Below are 12630 nucleotides of genomic sequence, written 5' to 3' on the forward strand. Positions count from 1 at the left end.
ATTATAGTGTCATCAACAGCACTTACTTTCAGTTGTGGAGGCCCAGGCAGTGTTCTAACTGGCACTTGGGGGATTCACATTGCCAGCTTTAGGCATCCCAATGAAGCGATTAAATCAGGAGGCCAATTTCCCTGGGCTCCCTGTGTAATCCACAAAGAGCAAAAGGAAGCAGTCTCCCTAAATGCCACCTAAACCCCAGACAGCAGCTCATTCTGCAGACTTTACGGCCCTCCCAAGGCTATAGATCCTTAAAATCATTAATAAATTGGATTTGGATGCTCTCACGTGAACGTTTAGGACTCTGTACCATGGGTATTATGACTATCAGATAGGAAGCACAGACCCCTCTGCAACATCTGTGGGTCCAAGCACAGTACTATTATGTACCTCAGACAGCTCTAGACCTAAATTACATTAAGGTCTAAGTGACTTCCTACTTCACCTCAAAATTCCCAGAAGTTTAATTACCCGCGCACACTGAAAAGGACCTCTGTTCTGAGGCTAAGCATTTATTGACTGCCTAAAGCTCTCTTGCAATCCAGGATTAGACAGACAGGTGACGTCCAGAAGACTAAGTGTCTTGGAAAAGCTCGGTTTATTCTGGCCTGGCAGAAATTCCATGGGAAGCCAAACGTCGCCGCTGATGAAAAGGCTTTTTGGTGGCAGCCGAAAAAGGTAATGTAACGATTTAACGGTAATATTTGAAATTCACTTCACTGTGTTTGGACTTGTTTCACCCACAATTGCCTCCCCCTTGTCTGGACTGAACAATCCCCCTGAGGTGACTATGGAGGTCCTTGAGATGTGCACCATATTTGGGACAAAATAATGCTATTATCATACAAATGACGCTGAAGAGCTGCCTCTGTTGTGCAGGCTACACTAAAAATTGAATGAAAAAAAGATTAGATTCTGTGAGATCCTTCCTTGCAGGAACAATGTATTGTAAAGGAGATTTGCTTCATTTCCTTCAAAATCCCTCAGATAATGCAGGACAACGCTTTTCAATGGTTCCCACTATAAGCACTGCGTGTCTAAGTAAATGGGAACATGGTACACTTCAGAAATCATTGTAAAGAATTACTGTTTATCTGGATAAGGAAGGGTAGTCTTGAGACCTGATTATGCCTACTGATCCCGAATGCATTGAAAACTCTGTTCTCATTTTCACATTCCTCAAGTAGCAAAACTTGACATCTGTGCAAAAACTGTCCCGCTGAACAAAAAATATGGCTGCTAGTGCAGCTAAAAGGGCTAGAGTTTGTTGCTAATGAAACTTTCACCACATTTTTATCTGTCCTTCAGAGGAGTTTGTGGTTATTGTTTTTTTAAAGTTCCCACAGGAAATCTCAGCGGTTTTATCTGCACTTTGAGGGTCATGTAAAAGGTTGGGGCGTGTTTGAACGCCGAAGAAATTATTCAGAATGCAGATTTGTAAATGAGAGCGATTATTTACTCGGAACAATTGAGCCTGGGCATAAAAGCCAGGAAGCACATATACAGCGAGAGGGCTAGATGCCAGCTCTACGTGCTCGCTGCCTATATGGGTTTCTGGGCAGCCGTATCTCCCGGTCAGTGACACTAATGAGGGATGAGGGTTTTCAGCATCTCACAGGCTCTGACTGCTGCAGGGCTGTTTGCATGGACAACCCTGGGGTTTGCATGCTTACCATAGTTCGTGGAAATAGGGCAGTGGGGATATATCACCTTGCACCTGGACCATTGCTTTAGCGTTAAATACTTGGCCCTGATTCTGACTGGTGTTATTTGTTCATCTCTTTAACTCTAGATTCGCCACAGTGGCAGCTATCCGGTGTGACTTAACAGTATCCTGGCAACAATTTTCATTAAAGGATGGCAACATAGAATTTTCCTAAACAGCTCTTCCATCTTTTCTAACCTCACAGAACACAGCTGCTCTCTGCCTGAAAGATTTGTATCTGTTCCATGTAGAGAAATGCTGAAGTCAATCATTTGGTCATTTGTGTAATGAAATCAGTCGTCGACCGTAGTAGGGAGCAGGCTGCAAACAGTGCTGTTTTCATTATGCACAAAGAGCAGGTACTGATGGAGCAGTCAGCTCTGTCTCCTAAAGATTCCCCACTGCACAAAGCAGTGTAATATAATTGTTAGGAATGGAGGGGTACGCTTTCAGAGTGCTTTGCTCAGCAGTTTATTCTCCTGACTCCGATTAAAGTTAATGGGAGTCATGCAGCTGAAACCCCATGGATTGCACATGGTTTGATGGCACAATACAGCTGCAAACGAAGGCAGGATTCTGAAGAGTCAGGTACAAAATGGCAATTTTTGCTCCATTTAACCATCATCTCTTTTCCAGCTCTCAGCACATTAACCACTTTTCTGCTGATCACATCCATCCACAATATCTAAAACCAAGCACCCTAATTCAGCAGTGAAACTGAAACCTTGTCAACGCAGCCACTAGTATCTACAGGGACACCTATCTTGTGTTTTGCTCCCAAAAGCAGAAGGCTTTTTTTACAATGTGGACCAATACAGGATGGTTTTCACCCTGTTACAGACTACAAATAATTCCTCACCAAGGTACATGAAGGACTAACTCCTGGGAATGCTCCCCAGGTACTGCTGCTAACCCCTGTTCAGTGTGTTGTTCAATTAACCGCAATTTTTTACTGTACGAAATAAGCTGGTGTGATTTATGGGTACAAAATAATTCTTGGCCAAAAGCGGATTCTGAACTGTTTTACAAGCTGTAAACACACACTCTTTATTTAAAGGAAAATCAGCTAAAAGCTTACTTAATGGAGTATTTAAGTGTCGAGATACTTGGTCAGGCATCATTGCTCTTGAGGACTGAGAGTCCAGAAACCTTGCGGCTTGTCATCTTTATTTGTTCACCCCAAAATCCTTTCAAAGCCAAGCCATTCAAAACCCTTCTTTCTGCTCTGATAACATCCCTTTGTTTACAGCCTTCACATTAGTATCATCTTCAGACTACCTTGGAAACACCGCACAGGACATCCTGTCCACAACCCCTAGCATAGGCTGGCAGTGGAAAAACTTCCAGCTCGTGTTTTCTGCATGTATTTGATATTGAACTCAGTTTCTTGAGCTGCATAAAAGTATATCCATGACCTGCCTGTGAATCATAGAAATCCCCATGCTGGAAGCTGAAGTCATGCACTAAGAGAAGATCTATACTACTAAATAATGGAGGATGAGGAACCATGCTGGACTATGTGGTGTTTCCTCACTCCCTGGCTCTGCTCTGAACCTCTCTACCTAGGTTTCGTCAAGACTTAGCTACAAAAGAAGTCAGTCATGACACATGCACTCAGGGCTACTGCCTTTACAGTACAGACAGTGCTGGTTATTTTTCTGAGGGTTGCAAAGATGCATTTTTGTGATCAGCTTATGAACCCACAATTCCATTTGCAGGAGGGGAATAGCTGCACTTAAAAGGACATTGATTTATGAATCTAACTATATTAAAATGCTTTCAGGAAAGTCGCTCTGCAACAGAAAGATGTTCCTCACTCACATTTCTCTACATGGAAATGTGAAGAGTTAAAAAGAACAGATAAACCTAAAAATCAACAGAAGATCATTCTGGCATCTTTAGGTTCTTATACTGCATCACCCCAGATTCTCAACATCACTCCAGAAGATCATAATAAGAAAAATAATTGCCATCATCCTTAAGCCTGATTCTGTGCCTGCAGACATACCTCTGAATCTCTCTGGACCACTTCTCTTACTGCCAATACAAAGGAAAAAGCAGAAATTAGTCTGAGCTAGGGAAAAAGAGAAAATACTTCCCATCTCCCACAGAGAACATACACACAGTTAAAGCCCCTGGGCCCTCAGTAAGAAGACATCAAAGAATCACTTCCAAAACATAATCCGGTTCCCAAAGATTTGCACTAAGAAATCCCTGCAGGAGCTGGCGATGCCAGAAGCGGTACCAATCCCCATACCACTGCCTGCCCTGCATGGCAGGGTGTGGTGTGAAGCTGCACAGATTGCACCCCAAAGTTTTTAAGGAATTCAGGTTGCTCGAAGGGAAAAGACCCCAGTAGAGACGAAAGCCCAGATGTATGCCCTTCTGGATGACCTACAGAAACCTGACTGTCCCCTATTCTGCAAAGCTACACCTTCCTCAAGGGGAAGAAAGCTATAAAAGGAATGCTTTGCAGATAAAGAGATCTTTCACAACTTCCAGCTGACTTTTCCTCCTTACTCATTTAAAAAGGCACAGAATTTAGCATAAATATGAGGAGTATTATTATATCTTCCCGTTCTTCACATTGAGGTTTCCATGCTAAATTACTGTTAGTGAAAGACTCTGTGGCTCACAGATAAAAGACTCTGTAAGAAGAGCCAACCATTATTATCCCTGTTTAAAAAAGCCAAACGAATCTCTTCCCACCCACCCCACCCCCCTTTAAAACTCACCAAAGAGGGAGATGCAGAAAATGTTAAATCAAGGTGCATTTGATCACTCCAAACTTTCCTGACTTCCAAAGACCCAGCCATCTTTAACATCACTGTTTCTTGGGGGTATTTTTCATCACAATAAAACGATTCAGCAGAGACTGTTTCCATTCAAAATGTTTCAAATTGCTTTCCTGTCAAATGTATAAAATGTCCTGCATTATGCATAAGAAAGATTTGTACTTCAGCTTTGCTAACATAAACAGTATTTTCAGCATAGGCAACTAATAGAACAGGTTAATGCTCTGGGGTCTGTTCGTAATACAGATGGTAATGATTTGTGCAGCTTATGTATGTGCTTCCCACCTAAACACCAGGAATCTGAGTTCTCCTAGTGTCAGTCTCTCAAATGCACATCCTCCCTCACACAGGGATTGGCAGCAATCCTCCACCTCCTCAGTCTTTCCAGAATCTTCTTTTTGGCCCACCCTGATTATGGATTAAGAGCTAATTAATTCAGTCACACAGGCGCGTGTAAAATTAGCCAAGAGCCTGGTAAGCAAGGAAAGGCATGGCTCAGTGGGTAGAGCCCCAAAAAGCATTCTCACATCCAGTTGCAGAGTGCCCAGCACTGAGGAAAGATCCTGGGGACATACGCCCGCCATGCTGCGCAGGGGGGTTGCCAGGTGCTTCTGAACAAGCTGGGCCGTCTCCGTGGCATAAGGCTTGCCCTCTGGAAGCACGTTAGTCGCATTATCACAGCCTACTGGCCAAGTGCTCGTGTTAGCATCGTGCTATCCTGTTTTTCAGTTTAAAGGAGCTGTCTCTGCTGCCAAATGAAAGATGGCAAGGAGATTTCTGTCCTTGGTCCAAGAGGCACTGGCGGCTTTACATCGTTGCAGCTTAGGGCCAGCGCTCAAGCGGCACTCTAAAGAGTCACACCGCAGGGCACAGACGTGTCCTTGGTTCCCCGTGTGAGCCGGTGAGAGATCTAAGCTTCTAAGAGGAGGACGCAGAACCACCAACACGCTGAGCCAGCCAAGAGGAAACGCCAAAAGCTGAAATGTAGTTAGTGTCTATTGCAACACCAGGAGTCAGAGCCAAACCCTGTACAAAGCCATATAGCCCTCAACTCTCATTACAGCACCAGCAGGGAATAATTCAGGGGCTGGGGCGTGGAGTTTGAGTGTAGTTTCTCCATCCCTTCTCTGAAAACTGTATTGCTATGCAAGCAGGAATGCAATACCCCAGGAGCCTGAGGGGTAATGACAGCCCAATTCTGTGCCTCTCTGATGAAGACGAAATCTCAGGGTTAGCTCCTCTATCTTAAACAGCTTATGTATATCTCATGCACACCTTTCACAGATGTCAGGTACTGAAGGCAGACCGTGGGACTCTCTATGTTCAGGGAACTTGCTTGGATTTGAGTGTTAGCATCCTTCTTGTTTCTTCTCTTCCTGGCTCCTTAGTGCTTTCCTTTCAAACTAGGTGGGGCTCAAACCCACCAGCAAGACAAAAGATGGTGCAAGTTTGAAGTGTTATACCTGAGTTCCACACAAACCAGTCCATTCTCCTCAATGATGATGAAAGGAGCTGCATATCAACCAGAAAGAGAGGTCAACACAAATTTTACAAGGTTTAGAAAACATGACATAGATGGAAGGGGTGGGAACCTTAGCTTTCTTTATCTAGAAAAGAGAAAACATCACAGCTATATGGAAATAATTTTCCACTACGTAAATGGTTCTTCCACAGATGAGAGTTAACTGCACTTTGAACCTGTTGCAGACAGACCAAGAAAACATTCCCAAAAGTCAGGCTGAGGAAGTCCAGTGGCAGGATTATCACTGCATCCTTGCCTTGCTCCTGTGTACTTCTTTGAAGCCTCTGCTATTGATTGCTATTATGTAGAGGATGCTGGGGAAGCTGAGCCTTTGGTCTCAGCAACATAGTCATGCTTATCTTCTTAAATCCACTTAATTTGCAGCAGAGAAGATTTATGAAAAAAATCTCCATTTTGAGGGTAGTTAAGTGCCCAGAGAGGCCACCTAGGGAGACTGTGAAATCTCCATCATTAGACCTTTTAGAGAGCAGATTACACAAACAGCTGTCAAGGGTGGCTCAGACATATGTGATCCTGCCTTCAAGCAGAAGGATGGACAAGGAGACCTCCTGGGATCTCTGTCTAGGATTCTGCCCCTCTCTTGCACAGCTCCAGCCAAAGCAGTGCACTCAGATGTCTTCTTCCAGTAACACGTTCTGCCATTCGTGGTACCACTGGCTGTAAAGCAGGACTGCCCATGTCTTTCCCTCTCCAGTATAATTCATGTACCAAAGGCAGATAGCTGTATGTGGGATGTGTCTGTGTCCTGCTGTTCCCTAAGTATCACACATAGCAGGCAGAAGGTAAAGATGTTTGGGAGCTGCAGAGCTGGGGACTGAGCCACCGCTTTCCAGCTGCATCATTGTGGAAGAGCAATGGTTTAAAGCCGGATTTGCCTTCAACTGTGGCCCAAGGCCAAGTACAGCCCAACTGGCCTGAAGAACATAGGCCAGTGGCAGGAGCCATTCCCTGTAGACTCAAAAGAACAGTTGCCCGTGCAGCTTCCCTCACTTCATTTGCTTTCCCGTACGTGGCTGACAGCTTGCAAACTGGCAGGAGCCCAGCGAGTAGAGGGGAAGACAGGATTCCTGCTAGACACACACGTTCTCCCGCACACGTGCTCACTTTTCTCAAACCATAATGTTGCCAATTCCCCAATTCGCATCTCTCCCAACCCAGCTCAGCTACAGAGCAAGAATTTTGTCCTATTAAGGAGCGCTCCTAGTCCTAGTAAAGTCGCAGGTTATTTGTCAGCACGAAGAAGGTCACACTGCGGGCTCTGTGAGCAGTTCACACTTGTGCCATTGGTCCCGGGCTTCCAGGGAGCAACCGTTGTGCAGTCACAGAATCGCAAAGAAAGGAAGGAAAGAAGGAAAGAAATCAAATATTTACAGGAGGAAAAGTGAGCCTACCCCACATGGTACAAATTTAGGGATGCATTGTAGTTACATTATGTGCACATAGCTACTGAAACAGTTTCCAACAGAATGTTTACACAGTTGTCTGGAAGCATATTGTTTGCCTACTTTTCAAAGCCAATTTATATGCAGCACACGTAGCAGCATGCATGAAAATTCAGACAAAAACACAGATGCATGCAACAATCCCTGACCAGCGCTCGCTGCTCTTTATTGTTTGCTGCTCAGAAGTACCTGGGAGAGAGGAGGAAGGTAGCAGCCTGTTGTGCTAGGTGCTCTACTACCCTAAACTAAGAGACAGGTATTTCCCTTGAGGAACATAAAATCGCCGTTTAAGACAAGATACAACAAGTGAATGTAACAGAGAGTGAGGGAGTGACATACGGGGATGAATAATAAGAGAGTTTATGTGTGCCAGATTTATGCTCTCATGTGCCAGATAATTGAATACATGATGCAAATAAATACCAGTCTCCTACTGAAGGCAACAAGTTAACTGTAGTCAGCTGGCAATTTATCAAGAGCTTTGCAGAGAAAATAATAAGAAATTTGGAGGAGCCCAGGGAAACTGATAGATCTGTTTGGAGAGGGCATCCTGGAGAAAAGTATCAGTGTGGGATAAAGGAAGAGTGTGACAAGGGAAGAGAAGGGTAAGGAGGTTAACATCACTCAGACAGCAAAGCAGGGAGGTTCAGGTAATGTAGTTGCTAAGAGGGAAGGATGTGAAAGTCCTGGACTAAAAGTCCTGGAATAAAGAGCTCGTATTTAACTTGTTAAAGAGAGGGTGGGTCCAAGCTCAACGTGAGCCAGCAGTGTGCACTAGCAACTCAGGAGGCCAACCGTGTCCTGGGCTGCATCAAGAACAGCGTGTCCAGCAGGTCAAGGGAGGTGATACTGTCCCTCTGCTCTCCTCTCCTGAGACCCCACCTGGAGTACTGCATCCAGCTCTGGGGTCCCCAGTACCGTAAAGACATAGAGCTGTTGGAGGGAGTCCAGAGGAGGGCCACAAAGATGATCAAGGGGCAGGAGCACCTCTCCTATGAAGACAGGCTGCAAGAGTTGGTCTTGTTTTGTCTGGAAAAGAGAAGGCTCCAGGGAGGCCATGTTGCAGCCTACCAATACTTAAAGGTGTCATACAGGAAAGTGGGAGAGAGACTGTTCACCGGGGAGTGTAGTGGTAGGACAAGGGGCAATGGCTTTCAAGCTGAAAGAGGATAGGTTTAGGTTGGACATTAGGAAGAAATTCTTTACAATGAGGGTGGTGAGGTGCTGGAACAGTTTTTGGAAGCCCCACCCCTGGAGGCATTTCAGGCCAAGTTAGATGGGATTTTGGGCAACCTGGTCTAGTGAGGAGATCCCTTCCAACCCAAAGCATTCTATGATAATAAGGACTATGATAATAAGGACTACAAAAGGCAAGAAAGGATTAATTTGTCACTGCACTTTGAACAGATGAGGGAGAACAAGGTCAGTGGCTGTCAGGAAAATCTGGGTAAAAAGGGTCAGAGTGAAACTTAAGTCACTGCAGGCAAAAGCTACATCAAGAAATGGTGCAGAGCCACCAAACCAGAAATCACAGAAATCACAGAATTATCAAGGTTGGAAAAGACCTAAAAGATCATCCAGTCCAACCATTCACCTATTACTACTAGCTCCCACTAAACCATGTCCCTCAATACAACGTCCAGTCTTTCCTTGAACACCCCCAGGGTCGGTGACTCCACCACCTCCCTGGGCAGTGCATTCCAGTGCCTGACTACCCTTTCAGAGAAGTAGTGCTTCCTAATGTTCAGCCTGAACCTCCCCTGCCGCAGCTTGATACCATTCCCTCTAGTTCTGTCGCTGTCTACACGGGAGAAGAGGCCGACCCCTAGCTCACTACAACCCCCCTTAAGGAAGCTATAGAGAGCCATAAGGTCTCCTCTGAGCCTCCTCTTCTCCAGGCTGAACAATCCCAGCTCCCTCAGCCGCTCCTCGTAAGGCCTGTGTTCCAGACCCCTCACCAGCTTAGTAGCCCTCCTCTGAACGCGTTCCAGGGCCTCAATGTCTTTCCTGTAGTGAGGGGCCCAAAACTGAACACAGTACTTGAGATGCAGCCTCACAAGTGCTGAGTACAGGGGGACAACCACCTCCCTGTTCCTACTAGTAACACTATTTTTGATGCAAGCCAGGATGCTGTTGGCCCTCTTGGCCACCCACGCACACTGTCGGCTCATGTTCAGCCGTGCATCAATCACTACCCCCAGGTCCATTTCCTCCACACAGTCCTCCAGCCACTCCACCCCAAGCCTATAGCGCTGCCTGGGGTTGTTGTGGCCAAAGTGCAGGACTCAGCATTTGCTCTTGTTGAACCTCATGCCATTGGCTTCAGCCCAGCTCTCCAGCCTGTCCAGATCCCTCTGTAGGGCCTTGCTACCCCCAGGCAGATCCACACTCCCAGCCAATTTAGTGTCATCTGCAAACTTACTGAGGGTGCACTCAATGCCCTCATCTAGGTCATCAATAAAGATATTGAAGAGGACAGGCCCCAGCACCGACCCCTGGGGAACACCACTTGTGACCGGTCGCCAGCTGGATTTAACTCCATTTACTACCACTCTCTGAGCCCGGCCCTCCAGCCAGCTCCTTACCCAGCCGAGGGTGTACCCAATTACAGGCCATGTTGGGAAGCACAGTACTGAGGTCTTCTCCATGTCCAAAGAGGAAAGAGAGGAGGAAACAGCCTTCATCCAAAGCAGAGGTAGCAACAGCTACAGGACAAGAGGCAATAGGGACAGAGAGTGAAGCCTGACCAAGAATATGTGCCATAGCCAGTTCAAGACCACTTGATCCAAGGCCCAAAAGGACAAGTCTGAGGGAAGAAATCAAGTGTTCCTTTGCACAAGGACCCTCTTTCCCCATATGCCATTGCTGCACGGATCAGAGCTGAGTCTCCAACCTCACATCCCTCGAGTTAGGTGGCATGAAAACCACTCATCAACGAAATTGCACCAAAGTCCCTGTACTGCAGTTCCCTGGATCACTGCGCAGACATACGTCCTCTCCTCTGGGTTCTGTGGCAGGTACTATTTATGTTCAATATTGTTTATATACCTCAAAACCTCCACGGGGAGATACCAAATCAATAAGGCAAATAGCTGAAATATAGTCATTTTGTGCCTTTATTTTTCTGTTTTTAAAAGGACAATGGTCTTTCTACAGCTATGAAAATTCTCTTATAACATCAACAGAAGCCCTGCCATCTGCCAGGGACCCGACAGCACTTATGTGCTTTGTTGCCCACCCTGACCCTGTCGTGTCTCCCCCCCACCCAGGACCCCATCTCAGCCTCCCAGGCCATCAGCCCCTGCCCCAGTAATACTGCAGCAGGGCTGTTCTCCACGTCCCCACAGCCCTGCCCTGCCTACATCCCAGCTCAGCCTTGGCCTGTCCCCATCCCAGGGAAGTGCCCAATGCCTGAGGCTGCAGTGGCTGTGGTGCCCTTCAGCTGCCCTACTCCTGGTTGGGGCAGTGGAACAGGCACCAGCTTCCAGACCCTGCCATGACAGACCCCAGAGAGCCCCTGCTGCACCTTGACACTCACTGCCTAAGAGAAATACTAGCAGAGGACAACAAATCAAAGGACAAGCTCAGCTTTGTCAGGTTCAAAACATCCTGACCTAGCCCCTCCATACAAGATATTTCAAGGTTTTATAAGTGCAGGGGTGTTTTTGCTTTCCTTCTGGTACTGAGGTCTAACCTGATTGTGTTTTATCTTCTCTGCGGTGACATTGTGAAGTACCCTGAAGAGACAGCAGCTGCCACTCCCACCTCTGGGCCACCTCAGTGAGCTCTAGCTGGACCCTGGTGCCAGGTCACAAAGGATCTGGGACACACCACTACCAAGCATGGTGGGAAGCCATGGCATCCCTATCTCCCTCACCAGCATGAAAGCCTCCAGTCCATGCTGACTGCTGTTTCCAAACATGAGGGAGCTAGACCACAAGGACCTGTCCCTAGGAAGGACTTGAGAATCACAGTCAGTTTACCAGAACCAGCCCCATAGATGCCAGCATCAATTCCCTCCCTAAACACGGGTGAGTTGAGGAGCCTCAAGGCCCACGCTGACAGCATTTCTTGATAGTAAGTGGAGAGCTGCTCACCTTCCACGACATGCACTGATGTAGAGAGGAAAAAATATATTTTCGCAGTATTTTCTTCTTCCTTTCTCAGCCAAATCTTTACTTGAGCTGTTACAGATTATTCACACAGCAGCCCTGCCTGTGCTGACTTGATCAGATTACTGCACCAATGCCTCCATGGCTTTCAAATTCATTTCACAGGTTTCCAAGAAGCAGATGCTGATACCTGATAAGTGGCAGCACCTGGCTTCAAAACATGTCATCAGTTCATCATCCTGCAATGTCTCAAGTAACATTTCAGCGTGGTAGAGAAATGTTACCCTAACCAGCTAACATATTTCTGTGTGGGGAAATAAAGCTCCTCTTATATGCCTGTTGACATACTCAATCACACCTTTGCATTGTTCCCAGAGCTTCTTTAAGCACATGGAGCCAAAGTAAATGCAGTGATCCCGTTTCAAACATTTGGCGTCCTGGCTTCCCATTGTATCCTATTTGTCACAAGTAACTATACAGGGCACTATAGGACCACTGAGATTCCTTGTAATATTGTTTTTATTAAAACAAAAGCAATTGTACATACTGATTTTGATTATCAGAAGACACAGACATGACTGCATAGGCAACAGAAGAATATGTACTACATGAACCGTGTTCTTCATCATTGTAGAGCTCTGAATTTCAGTATTTCACCCTGCTGACATAATGAAGGTAAGACATTGATACAGTACACACACTCAAAAGCTATTACACAGTACCCATTTTATAAAAAAAAAAAAAAACAGCCCCACATATAGAGCTAGTTTGACCAGACTTCTGTTTTCCAAAAGACCTCTTACCTTGCTGTAAGACAGAATTACCCGGGGAGCAAATTGGTCCCTGCACTAAAAAGGCTCTCAGGAATCTAATTACAGAATAAGAAAAATGCTGAATAGAGGCACTTCAAATAACACAGTTGTCATTCTATGGCATTGTATGATATATACCTGAAAGCCACCCATAGCCAATAAAGTCAATGGACTCTGTCCCTGTGCCAGTGCCTCCTCTCCCCTACCTGTATTAAGCCTTCAAA

Source organism: Gallinula chloropus (genome assembly GCF_964237585.1).
Source record: "Gallinula chloropus genome assembly, chromosome: 1".
Classification (NCBI taxonomy): domain Eukaryota; kingdom Metazoa; phylum Chordata; class Aves; order Gruiformes; family Rallidae; genus Gallinula; species Gallinula chloropus.